The sequence below is a fragment of the Tenrec ecaudatus genome, chromosome 12, assembly GCF_050624435.1.
Source record: "Tenrec ecaudatus isolate mTenEca1 chromosome 12, mTenEca1.hap1, whole genome shotgun sequence".
Classification (NCBI taxonomy): domain Eukaryota; kingdom Metazoa; phylum Chordata; class Mammalia; order Afrosoricida; family Tenrecidae; genus Tenrec; species Tenrec ecaudatus.
The window spans coordinates 126,508,651-126,522,048 of NC_134541.1; the positions used below are offsets into that span (position 1 = coordinate 126,508,651).

At 47.4% G+C, this 13,398-nt stretch overlaps 1 protein-coding gene and 1 pseudogene across 1 annotated transcript in view; one reads left to right on the top strand and one right to left on the bottom strand.

Moving 5' to 3' along the window:
* Positions 1–1,466: 1,466 nt before the first annotated feature.
* LOC142422925 (WASH complex subunit 3 pseudogene) lies at positions 1,467–4,582 on the bottom strand (annotated as a pseudogene).
* LOC142462700 (general transcription factor II-I repeat domain-containing protein 2B-like) overlaps positions 4,247–13,398 on the top strand; it is a 66,577-nt gene continuing 57,425 nt past the window's right edge. The window contains exon 1 of the mRNA XM_075564830.1: positions 4,247–4,557. The gene's annotated coding sequence lies outside the window, so the exon portion shown is untranslated. The remainder of the gene's footprint in view (positions 4,558–13,398) is intronic.

Genomic DNA, 13,398 nt, shown 5'->3' on the forward strand with positions numbered 1-13,398 from the left:
GACTCGCAGTGACATGTTAGGACAGAGTGTAACTGCCCATGTGGGTTTCTAAGACTGGAACTCTTCACGGGATTAGAAAGCCTCCTTTTTCTCCCATGGAACAGCTGGTGGCTGTGAACCACTATGTGGTTAGGAAGGAGCCCACTGTGTAACCTACTACACCACCGGGGATCCTTAAGCCAAACAATAGTTCCTCTTAATTAGCATAGGATGTCTGCCTTGAGCACAGTGCTCACTCAAGATCAATCTATATGGCATTACTATGACAACAAGAACTCGAAAAATTAGATAGGAAACTGTGAGTTCATGTTCATGGAAAAGAACAGCTCAGAAAGGTGTGTGAGAATAAGTGCACAATTTGAAGAACATAAGCAATGCCTGGGTTAGTCTGGGTTGCTAGAGAAACAAATCCAGAGACACTAGGGAGAGCTTTATATCAAAGAGCAATTGTACATTGAGAAAACATCCCAGTCCAGTTCAGTTCAAGTCCAAAAGTTCAATATTGGCCCATGTCTGACACTAGCCCCTACATTTCTCTTTAGAGTCACACAGAACATGCAAGGCTTGCACGAGGTACATCTTAGGCCTCAAAGCCACATCCTGGCATCTCAAGGCTCTAGAGAGGTATGGGGCAGCAGATTTCGCCAGTGCAATGTGTCACTTGATCCTTTGATTCTGTTTCCATGAGCACTGATTGTGGATCCAAGAAGACAAAATCATTGACAAGTTCAACCTTTTTCCCCTTTATCACGATGTTCCCTATTAGTCCGGTTGTGAGGATCTTGGTCTTTACATGGAGTTGTAATCCACACTGAAGATTGCAAGCCTTTGATTTTCATTACCTTTGATTTTCATTAGCAAACGCTTCAAGTCCGCCTCACCTTCAGCGGGCAGGGTTTGCCATATGTTCATAAACCTTCCTCTAATCTTGATGCCACCGTTTTCTCCATACAAGCCAGCTTCTCTTGTGATTATTTCAAGGAAATAACTCAGGCCCAGACTATCCTCCTGGCTTCTCATCTGTAAAGCTGAGATGGTTAAGGATGTGCAGCAACGTGGCTGGGCCATGATCCTCAGTGGTGTGCCAGTTATGATGTAGTTTGGTTAGTGTGTAAAGATGTAATCATCCCCATATTTTGAATTCAGGGAATTACATTCACAATGAACTCTGATAAAATGTAACCCCCTCCATCGTGAGATCTGCAGTGAGCCTTTCAAAGGGGATTTTCTCAGGGGTGGAGTCAGCATCCAAAGGATGCTCCGGCAAAGCTGTGGGTTATTTTTATTGATAAATTACTATTTTAATTAATTATCATACTTTATTTAGGTTCCTTATATTTTAGTTGAGGGTCCTTTATTTTGGTTTAGGTTATAAATTCCTGCCAGGTTATAAATGTTTTCTTTTTTTCACAGAGGAAGCTTGGTGGTGGGTGATGAGGTCATGTGATGTTTTTAGCCTGAGAGTGTTTTAGGCTCTTTCTTTTTTTTTTTTTTTTTTTTTAGGCTCTTTCTTACATACTGTAAACATATGCTGACAAGTGTATATAAAATTTGTATCAAAATAGAAATAAACTCGTAGCAACATTAAGCTTAGTCACTGAGAGAAGATTCACAATCTAAACTTTCTTTTTCTTTCTGAGTATGTTTTTTTTAGGTTAAAATAATTTTGTTGGAAGTGATTATACGCAATTAACAAATTTATAAAACAATGGCTAATTCGCATCCAGTTTCATAACCATTTTTACATAGCTGGAAATTTTGCTGTGAGGCAGGGCCTACAAAATATTTCTTCCAGAAAGCATCAGCATTATTTTAGGCAAAATAACGTTTACAACAAGTCGTTGCAAGTGAGTGGGCTCACAAACATCCTTCTATCTGAATTTTCTGCTGCATCTTTTTCCCTTCACCATCAGGCACTGGAGCATCTGGCCCCTCAAGGAGATGTGGGCCCAACCCTTCAGACACCCGCTTGCTTCTTATCGTCATCACTGGAACACCCCTTTGAACCATTTGCAGATAGCTGGCATATCTTGCATCCTTGGCTACAGTTAATATATTTTCTGCAGCTACTTCACTTTCCTCTCGTCCAGACTCTTGTAGACCGCTCTGCTGTGATTGCTTGGTAGGAGTTTCTGATTGCGGTCCACTGGTGACACTGTTGACACTTATGGGAGATACTTCAACTGTGATACCATCTAGTCCTGGAAGAGACCATCACTTTGCCTCTAAAGAACTGAGAGTGGTTTCAATTCTTTGGAGACAGAGAAAGGGTGGACAGTTTCTCCTCACCAACTGTAGAAAAGTGGTTGAGGAGCTGTGCGCACCAGAAACTGGTTTAGAAAGGCCAACACTCTTTCCCAGGGAGTAGCTGGCATCTTGGTCAGGTCTATGCCTAACCACATGAGAGGAAACCCGTCCTCATCCCTCGCGTCAGCAGGTGGGAGGCCCAGGGCTCTCTCACAAGCCCCTCCCAGTTAAGGCCTGCCCCAGCCAGTAATAGCGTTCCCTATTTATTTACCAAGCTCATTCAAGATCCTCTATCTGATTCCTCATGGTTCTGGTTGCTGGGACTTGAGCTGCAGGCCTGAGATATTGCCTGCCAGTCTTGGTTTCATGAACACCCATAGGTACGGGAGTCAGAAGAAGCCTCCAGTCTGACATCTGACCCACAGAGACTTGGAACTTGCCATCCTCCACAACTGCATGCATTTCTTCTGAGATACATCTCATGATCTGAGGACGACCATTCGAATCTCTGAGACTGGATGAGATCGTCTAAGGCAGCAGTTCTAAACCTTCCTCATGCCATGACCCTTTCACAGTTCCTCATGTGGTGGTGACCCCCAACCATAACATTATTTTCATTGCTATGTCATCACTGTCATTTTGCTACTGTGATGAATCGTCATGTATATATCTAATAGGCAGGGTATATTTTCATGGTTACAAATTGAGCATCATGAAATCATTGTGATTCATCACAAAAACAAGACGTCATTCACGTTGGGTACTCGTACGTGGGTGTATCTTCATGTGGGCAGACCCACCTGGAAATGGATAGAGGAGCAGTGTCTCGGTGCCTAAGACCATGGAAATATGTTTTCCGATGGCCTTAGATGATCCCTGTGAAAGGGTCGTTTGACCCCTAAAGGAATCTCAATTCATAGATTGAGAACCACTGATCTAAGGAAAGAGTGAGAGTAGACACCCAAGAGGCTAAGCCTGAGCTCTAGAGCACTGGGCTAAGCAGAAGTTGGGAAAACAGAGGCACCAGCAGCAGACTGAGGCGGAGCAGCTGGACAGCATCATTGTCCCGAAGCATTTTCCAGACGCAGTGGGGGAGTTATGCCAAATGCTGATCGGTCTCCTGGATGGAAAAATAACCACCATCACTGGTAACCTTGTCAAGAGGAGGGTTAGTGGAATGGGAGGGGAAAAGGTAGGTTGGAGTGGGTTCATGACAGGAGAAATGTGGTAGACACATCCCTTCCCCATCTTTATCACTTATGACAAACAAATCTGAAGATGTTGTAGTTTGATATTTTCCAACAGATGGATTCAAAACACTGCTACCACTTAAGGAGGTCAGACAACTGTTTACAGGTTTAAGTGAACAAACATGAATTTTATAAGTGAGACACTCGTCATATTGGTAACCCAATAATGGAAAGGTTTCTAACTATTCTCTTTTTAAAAAAAAATCAAGTGTTTTCTGTTTTTTGTTGTCCTCAGGTAAACAGATCATTTCCGGACTGTGTTTCGACTAAGCAGCGTATATCTGAATAGCCACTTACAGGAAACCATCAGCAAATGTGGGACGGTCTGTCTCTTTGTAAAAGAAAACCTGTATTACAATGGCATACCCGACGCTCTTCCAAAAGTTTGCAGAGTCACGGAATGAAGAGACGGTGGGATTTCCTCCACGCATTTTAATATGATCTTCACCACGGGGGAAGAAATGGATGATGCCTTCAAGTTGTATTGAATATTTTCCTTCTGGAAAATGAAACGTGTCAAACCTGGGCACTGGGTGAATGGCTGGTGTCACTCTGCTCATTCGATCTTGGGCACGTTTGAAAGAACGTGTCGTGCCACCTGATGAGCGGTACCAATCAGGCCGTGGCCGGTGCCATCCGACGCTCCGGGCACCGTGCAGCTTCATCCCAACTCCGTGGCTCTCGGCTGCGGAAACACAGCGGGTCGTCAAAAACCACAATTCCGAAGTACAGTAGGTCCTGGCGCCCCAATGGGGATGCTGCCGCAGCGCCTCCGACTCGGCGCGCAGCGCGCTGGCTTCGCCGGCACCGGAAACGGCAGCTCCCACTGGGGGCGCTGCGGACACACGCGCCCCGGCGGCCGCTCAGGAAGCAAACAAAAAGGGGGAAAAAGGACAGAAAGACTACGAAGGGGGCAGAAAAAGGAGGGACAGCGGCGCGCAGGGGCCCCGGACGCCTCTCACGCGTCGCGCCCGGCGCCCGCGGCCTTCGGCCACTCCCGGCGGCCCGGCCCTCGGACCCAGCGTCGCGTCCGGCCAGGCCCGCCGGCGGGTGCCCTCAGGTGCGTACCCCGTCCCCGCCGCCATTAGGAGCGGGCGCTCCACTGGGCGCTTTCGCCTCCCGAGAACGGAGGAAGCCGAGGCTGGTGCCCGGCGGAGGCGGCCCTCGCAGCCCGGCCTCCCTTCTCCAGGGCCTGGCGGGCCCCGAACCCCCTTCCCTGAGGGCAGGACGTGAGGGGTGGGGGCGGGGAGGGGCGGGGCCGTCGTGTCGTGGAGCTACGGGCGCACGCACGCACGCACGCACGGCACGCGCACCTCTCTCTTTCCTGATTGGCCGGGAGGAGCTGTGGGGGCGGAGCCTGCGGGCTGTGGGCCGGCCGTGGCCCGTGGCGCGTGCGGTCGCGCTCTGCGCGTCTGGTGTGCGCGGAGCGTTCCTGCGGCCTTTGGACAGATTGACTCGGTGACGTGAGGAGGCGGGACTGCGCTGTTGCTGGGTAACTGTGCTCGGTTGCCTGGTAACAGAGGGAGGCGCTCGCTTCTTCCCTGCGCGTCGTGCCTGCTGGAGTGTCTGGGTCCATGGGTTCTAGCCTGAGTGCGGTCAGCACCACCATTCCTCCCCAGCTCGCCTGTGTGTTGTCAGAAAATTAACCAAACAAAGCCCGGGCCTTCGTCTGTATAATGCTGGTGCGGGGCAAATAGCCCGTGCTTGATTCGCCGCCCTTCAAATCAGGGTATTGTCGTTGGAAATAACTGCAATTTTTTTTTTTTGGATTCAGAAAATTCACGTTTTAAAAAGTCTACATTTCAGTGGTGTTTAGTCTAGCCACAGAGCTGGGCAACCATCCCTACGCATTCCAGAACATTAACATCATCCAAAAAAGAAAATTATCCATTAGCAGCCCCCTTTCCAGTCTCCCCTCCCCAACCCTCAATCAAACCGTGTCAGCTAACTGACTCAGACTCATCGTGCCCCGGACATCTGTGTGGGAGGAGAGTCTCCATCTTCTCCCGTGGGGCCGTTGGTGGGTTTGAATAACTGTCCTTGCTGGGCAGCCTTAACAGCTAACCCTCCAAAACCCAAACCAGACTCACTGCCATAGAGTGGATGCAGACTCACAGTGGTCCCATAGGACTGGGTAGAACTGCCCCTGTGGGTTTCCGAGGCTGTACATTTTGGGGGGAGCAGAAAGTCTCGTCTTTGTTCCTGGGAGAGAGACTGGTGGTTTTGAACTGCTGACCTTGTGGTTAGCAGCTGAACTAATAAGTAGCCCACTAGTCCCCCAGAGTGCTCCATAAATCTACTTTTGGTCTCCATGGATTTGCCTATTCTGACATTTCCTATAAATGCAGTTTTAATGGGTCTTTTGTATTGGACTTCTATTCCTTTTTCGGTGACTAAATACTAATCCCACTGCCATCAGGTCCTCTCCACTGCCATCAGGTCCTCTCCACTGCCATCAGGTCTTCTCCACTGCCATCAGGTCCTCTCCACTGCCATCAGGTCCTCTCCACTGCCATCAGGTCCTCTCCACTGCCATCAGGTCCTCTCCACTGCCATCAGGTCCTTTCGGCCTCCTATTTACCCTATAGGATTTCTGAGACAGCGAGCTTTTACAGGGGCACGGAGCCTCATTTTCCTTACTCTGCGCAGCTGGTGGGTTTGAATCACTGACCTTGGTTAGATATATCACGTTTTGTTTATTATTTGGTTTATTGCTTGGGGGAGGGGTTCCACTTTCCGGCTTTCAGGAATAATGCGGCTATGAGCATTCACGTGCAGGTTGTGTGTGAATATGTTTCCATTTCTCTTCAGTGGTGTTGTGGGCCCAACTATTGATTGGTTCGGTGCTGGTACTTTGAAGGAAACAGATGTCTCACTACAAAATTAGGAACTGCCAAGTGGTATTTACCATTGCAGCCCTGGGCTGCAGTAGATGAATGAGTGCCCCTTCGCCTCTTTTCTTTGGAGACAAAGGCGCGGTGTGTGTGACAGTGTGACTTGGTTTCCAGTGTTTAGGGATTGGTGCCAGGTTACAGCTGGTGCTAATCGGTCACGGTGCTTTGCCTGCTGGCAGTTTCTCCCCTGAGGTCAGTGAGCTGCCCATCATTCTGGGTCCTTACTGAAGCCCTGGCCTGATTTTGTCATCCCTTTTGCTCAGGCTGCAGAACTTGGAGGGAAAGGGCCCCCTCTGCCTGACCCCCTCTTGCTCCTCCCCCATCTTTCCTCTCTCCCGTTAGTTCATCATGTGCTCCCCCTGCCTGTCCTATTTCCAGTGTGTCTGGCTTCCCTTCTGGGGCCTGCACGGGTGTCTGGCCTACTTTGCCGTGCAAGAAGGGCACCGCATTCACCTTTGTGGGCAGTGGCAAAAGATTTCCCATGCCAAGTGCTCAGTAAACCTTTGTTCCGTGGTGCGGCCTAGAATGTGTACACGTGGGTTCGTGATCCTCACTGACCACGAAGTAGGTGGCACGTGAGGGACGTGTTATGAAGGTGAAGCTGCAGAGTCCCGAGATGTTAACCCTCTCAAAACAGAAACCTAGAGATGGTTTTAGAAAAAAAGCAGGCCTCTCTTTAGGGATTTCGGGGAGTTAAAAGGTGACTGTCCAAAGGCTGAAATACTGACTGAATTCTTGGTCACGGTGTGGGCAAACAGTAAAGGGTCAGATAAACTGAACCTAGCTCACAACCGTTGAGTTGGTTCTGACTCGTGGCGACGCTCTGGGGCAGGGCCCATAGAACTGACCCTGTGGGTTTCTGAGACCATAATTCTGTACAAGAGTAGAAAGCCCATCTTTCTCCCAGAGAGCAGCTGGTGGTTTTGAATTGCTGACCTCTCAGTTCACAGTCCAGCACTTAACCACTACACCACCAGGCCTGCTAAAGGACCAAATAGTAAGTACTTTTTGATTTTGAGTGCATATGGTCACTGTCACAATTGTGCAGTGCACTGGATAAGCAGTGGGTTGCTCACCACCAGGTTGAAGGTTCAAAACCACCCATGGCTCCTTGGGAGAAAAATGAGGCGGTCTGCTCCCATCAAGATGGACAGCCTCAGGCACCCTACACAGAGGTCAGCATGCGCTGGAATCAGCTTCATGGCAGAGGGCTTTGGTTGTGTCACTAAGAAAGCAGCTGTAGACACCATGTAAACATGAGTATATCTGGGCTCCCATAAAACCTTTTACAAAAATAGGCAGGATGCTGGAAGCTTGAATGAAATATTAAATGATAAAGGAGAGAAAGCCCTGAAGGTTGCAGGAAAGACTCGATGAGACTTGAGGGGTTTCGTCAGTTCAGAGCTCCAGTTGCAGAAGAGCCAAAGGTCAAACGGGACACACAGTCTCCGGTGTAATGGAGCTTGGCGGATGTCTTAGATTTTACTTATTATTTTTAAACAATTTTTATGGTGACTTAGAGGAGGCTTTACCTTTCAGATCATTAATGTTGTTTAAACTGCTCATCAAACCTCCAGTAGCTTACCCTGCCCCCCTTCTTTTTCTCCTCTTGCCCTTGGGTGTGACTAGCTGCCCTTCACCCAAGTTAATGCCAGTCAGCCCTCTAGCCCAGAGGTTGCCGAATGTCGCCTTGCAGCCACATGTGGGTCTTCTGTACTCCCATGTGGCGCTCAAGTAAAATTGGAAACAAAATGTTAAGGACCTTATTCAGATCATGGCGATTTAATTTGTTGGTAAAGATACATTTATGGCCCTGGAATAATTTTTAAATTGTCGTGAGATCTCAGAAATTTGCCGACCCCTGCTCTAGCCTATTGCTTCATCTTCCCTGCCCTGCACTCTCCACCTGGTAACCCCCAAAGTCTGTCCCCTTGGCCATGAAGGTCTTTGTCTTGGTTCCCTGCCATCCCTCGCCCCTCCCCACCTTATACCCGTGATCTCTTGGCTCTTCTTTCTTGAGGAGTGTGAGAGCCCTGCTTCGGAGATGGCTCACTTTCTGCCTGGTAGGGGTCAACAGTGGCTAATCCCCACCATACAGTTCCAGGTGTTTCCATCACAATTCGCCCTGTTAGAATCATTCATTCCGCCTGCATCTCCCCCTGCCTTCCCTTACCCAGATCCATCAGGAAGGAGGAACTACACTCGGTACGCAGGGTCCCATCTAGTTGTTTGGTGGAAGCTGTAGACTGTGGGTAGAAGAACCAGGCCAAGGAAACCACTGCGCCACACAGAGCGTCAGGCGGGGTCATAAGAGAGTTCTAGTTGTCGCACTTTGATCATGGGCCACACTGTTTTCCAGAGGGGCCGCACACCCGCAATACATGATAGCTCCAGTCTCCTCACCATTTCTTCTCTGTGTTTCATTTGTTTTGTTTTGTTTTTTAATCACTGCTATTTCAGCAGTAAGAAGACATCATATTATTTTGATGTGTGTATCTTTAATGTCCAATGAAAGGAGCCCTGATGACAAACTGAGTTGCTCATTGAGTGGTGACCCAAGGTTAGTGGTTCAAACCCACCAGCCACTCCTCAGGAGAAAGATGAGGCTGTCCATTCCTGATGTTAAAGTCTCAGAAACCCAAAGGATAGGGTCAGGAAGAATTGCAATCGCCTTCATAGTAGTGGGTTTGACTTTTTTTTTTTAAGTAGCTACCGGATGAGCTTCCTGGCTCCGTGGCTGCTACGTGTAAGAGTGGTCATTCAAACCATGGAAAGAGCTGAGGCTGTCGGCTTCGGGAAACATTTATAACCTCAGAAACCCACAAGGCAGCTCTGCTCTGCTCTACTCTGCTCTGGGGTCTCTGTAAGCGGGAACGGACTCCCCAGCATTGAGTGTGAGGGTCAATGAGTGAGCCCTGGTAGCTTGGTGGTTTGAGCAGTGGACTGCGCACCACAAGGTTGGTGGTTTAAACCCGCCACATGCTCTGTAGGAGAAAGATGAGACTCTCTGTTTTCCGAAGGAAACCCTACAGAGGCATTCTGTTCTCTCCTGCAGTCACTGTGAGTCAGAATCAACTCAATGGCTGTAGTTTGTGTATGTTTCAAAGGTAATTGTTGTGAGCATCTTTTTATGGACTTTGTGAGCCTCCCGATTGCCCTCCTTGGTAGAAGGTCCTTCTGTGTTCCCTGCCCATTTTCAAACGGCCTTGTCTCTCTGGCAGAGTGGGCGATGTGTTCTGTGTGTTGTAGAGACAGACCCTGCTCACTGTGTCATTGCCAACGACTCTTTTCCAGTCTGAGGGGTCTCTTCACTGCTTTGGGAAGGCAACGTCTTCGGGAGAGCATCAGATCTTATATGTGGGAGGTTCCAGTTATCTCATTTATCTTTGATTGTCCTCCATTGCTTGCTTTAATTTCCACAACAATTGAACTCTCCCCAAAAAACAGACCTGGAATTTTGTATCAAAGCTATATATTTAAACATTTTTTGTAAACAAAACAACCTTATCACCTTCAAAGTACTCTCCATTACATTTAATACATTTGTCAAATCTGCAATTCCATTCTTGGAAACAGTTTTCAAACTCATCTGTTTGGATGGCCAACAGCGACTCCCTTGTTTTTTTCTTCACCTCTTCTACATTGTCAAATCGCTGTCCTTTCATGCCCCTCTTCATACACAGAAACAAAAAGAAGTCGCATTGAGTGAGAACAGGTGAGTAGGTGTGAGGGACAAGAGAGGCATACTGGGTTTTTTTTTTTGCCAAAAACTGGAGCACTGATTTGGGTGCTGGAGCACGTGCACTGTCATGGTGGCAGAACCTTCATCTGCCATAAATCAGGCCTTTTTTGTCACACACTGTTACATGCGATTTATTCTTTTTTTAAAAATCATTTTATTGGGGGCTCATACAACTCTTATCACAATCCATACATACATCCATTGTGTAAAGCACATTTGTACATTCATTGTCCTCATCATTCTCAAAACATTTGCTCTCCGCCTAAGTCCCTGGCATCAGCTTCTCATTTTTTCCCATCTCTCCCTTCTCCCCCCTCCCTCATGAACCCTTGATAATTTATAAATTATTATTTTTGTCATATCTTGCCCTGTCTGACATCTCCCTTCACCCACTTTTCTGTTTTCCATCGCCCAGGGAGGAGGTTATATGTAGATCCTTGTAATCGGTTCCCCCTTGCCAACTCACCCTCCCTCTACCTCCCCAGTATTGCCACTCTCACCACTGGTCCTGAAGGGATCATCCACCCTGGATTCCCTGTTTCCAGTTCCTATCTGTACCAGTGTGCATCCTCTGGTCTAGCCAGATTTGTAAGGTAGAATTGGGATCATGATAGTGGGGTGGGAGGAAGCATTTCGGAACTAAAGGAAAGTTGTATGTTTTATCGTTGCTACATCGTACCCTGACTGGCTTGTCCCCTCCCTGTGACCCTTCTGTAAGGAGATGTCCAGTTGCCTACAGATAGGCTCTGGGTCCCCACTCGGCACTCCCCTCCTCATTCACAGTGATATAATTCTTTGTTCTTTGATGCCTGATACCTGATCCCTTCAACACCTCGTGATCACACAGGCTGGTTTGCTTCTTCCATGTGAACTTTGTTGCTTCTGAGATAGATGGCTGCTTGTTTACCTTCAAGTCTTTAAGAGCCTAGATGCTATATCTTTTGATAGCTGGGCACCATCAGCTTTTTTCGCCACATTTGCTTATGTACTTGCTTTGTCTTCAGCGATTGTGTCAGGAAGGTGAGCATCATGGAATGCCAGGTTAATAGAACCAAGTATTCTTGCATTGAGGGAGTACTTGAGTGGAGGTCCAATGTCCATCTGTTACCTTAATATTAAACCTATAAATATATGCACATAGATCTATTTCCCCATCCTCATAAATATATTTACATATGTGCATGCCTTCATTTAGACCTCTATAAATGCCCTTTGCCTCCTAGCTCTTTCCTCTACTTCCTTTTACTTTACTCTTGCCCCACTATCATGCTCAGCCTTCATTTGGGTTTCAGTAATTCCTCTCCGTAACATTACCCTTGATCATATTCTACCAGGCCTCCTACATCCTCCTCACCACTGATTTGGATCACTTGTTGTTTCCTTGTTCCTGGGTTTGTTAACATCACTTTCTTCCCCCCCCTCCCTCTCTCCCATACCCCCACAACTGTCGGTCTCATTGTTTTTTCCTCCAGATTGTTCATCTCAACCTATTTTATTTAGACAGACCTGCAGAGATAATAACATGCACAAAAACAAGACACAGCAAAACCAAGCAACAAAAGAAGACAAAGCAAAATAACAACAACAAGCCGATGACAAAAACAACAACAACAACAAACAGCAAGAAGAAGAAAGAAAAGCATGTAGTTAGTTCAAGGACTGTTTGTTGGCCGTTAGGAGTGTTTTCTGGTGGAGTCTGATGGGGCGCCAAGCCCACAGTCTACTTTTGGTATTCCCTGGGGACTTTGTTGTTCTGTTCCCCTTGCTGTTCTGTTGCTTGCCCTCAGCACTTTGCCGTGGTGCACGCAATCTTTTCAGAACCTCGAAATAGAACCGTCTGACCTGGTGGAACGAACTCCAAATGCACTACAGGTCAACAAGTTAGTCCGTTTCAGGAAATTGACTGATGTCCAGAACGAGGTTTGTCATCAGTCAACATTTTACCTTCTTTGAAGTGAGAAAACCTCTCGTATACTTGAGTTCTTCCCATAGCGTTGTCTTGGTCAGCTGTGTGCAACATCACAGCTGTTTGTGTGGCATTTTTCCTGAACGTGAAACAAAAATTGTTTTCTTAAATTGTGCATCACAAAAAAATGAGCCTTGAGCCATACTGCTTTTACGAAAAAAATTCACGGTGACCAGAGAGAACCTTCCCAGGTGACTCCACTGGGTGCACTAACTCAGAGTGAGTTGCTTGATGCTCACCTGGCGGGAAAATGCTCCTATGAGAGCTCTGCTCAGCCCAGTGCAATTCTGTTTTTGGGGGGGTACATCCCCCTCGTATTTAATGATCCTGTGGAATTCAGTCTTACAACATCCAGTGTTGTTGCTCTCACCCTTTAGAAACCCTGGTGGTGTAGTGGGTACACAACAGCCAGTTTGAAACCAACAGCCACACAGAGGGAGAAAGACTAGGTTTTCTACTCCCATAAAGGGTTATAGCCTGGCCTACCTTACAAGTCCGGCTAGACCAGAGCACGGACACGGGTATAGATACGAGCTGGAAACACAGGGAGTCCAGGACAGATAAACCCCTCAGGACCCATAATGAGAGTAGTGATACCAGGAGGGTAAGGGAAAGGTGGGGGGAGAAAGGGGAACCAATCACAATGATCTACATATAACCCCCTCCCAGGGGGACAGACAACAGAATAGTGAGTGAAAGGAGACAGCGGTCAGTGTAAAATATGAAAAAAAAATTATCAAGGGATCATGAGGGAGGGAGGGAGAAAATGAGGAGCTCACATAGAAAGAAAAATGTTTTCAAAATGATGGCAACCTATGTGTAAAAGTGCTTGACACAATGCACAATGGATGGAAGAATGGATTGTGGTAAGAGTCCCCAATAAAATGATTTTTAAAAAAACCCACAAGAGTCAGAGTCTGGGAAACTCGCAGGAGCAGGGTACGCGCCATGGAGTTTGACTGAGTCAGTATCTACTCAGTGGCCGTGAGTTTGGGATTTAGAATCCTTCTTTGTTTCAAACTGTTACACTTCAATGACTAGGAAATTACCAATGCATCTTGGTCGCATGTTTGATCATTTCAGACTGCGGCAGCCTATGAAACTCGGCAGTTTCTTTATCACTGGCATTGGTGGTTGGCGCGGACATTAGAATAATCGCCGTAAAAACAGCTGCTGTGTTGCTTTTGATATGCGTTTCCGTGACCTAGCCGCGTAAACCATTGCTGTCCAGGTTTCAGTAGCTTGAAGGGGCAAGGATTTTGTTTCTTGCTCACACTAAGGCCTGCTGTGAGTTTCCTG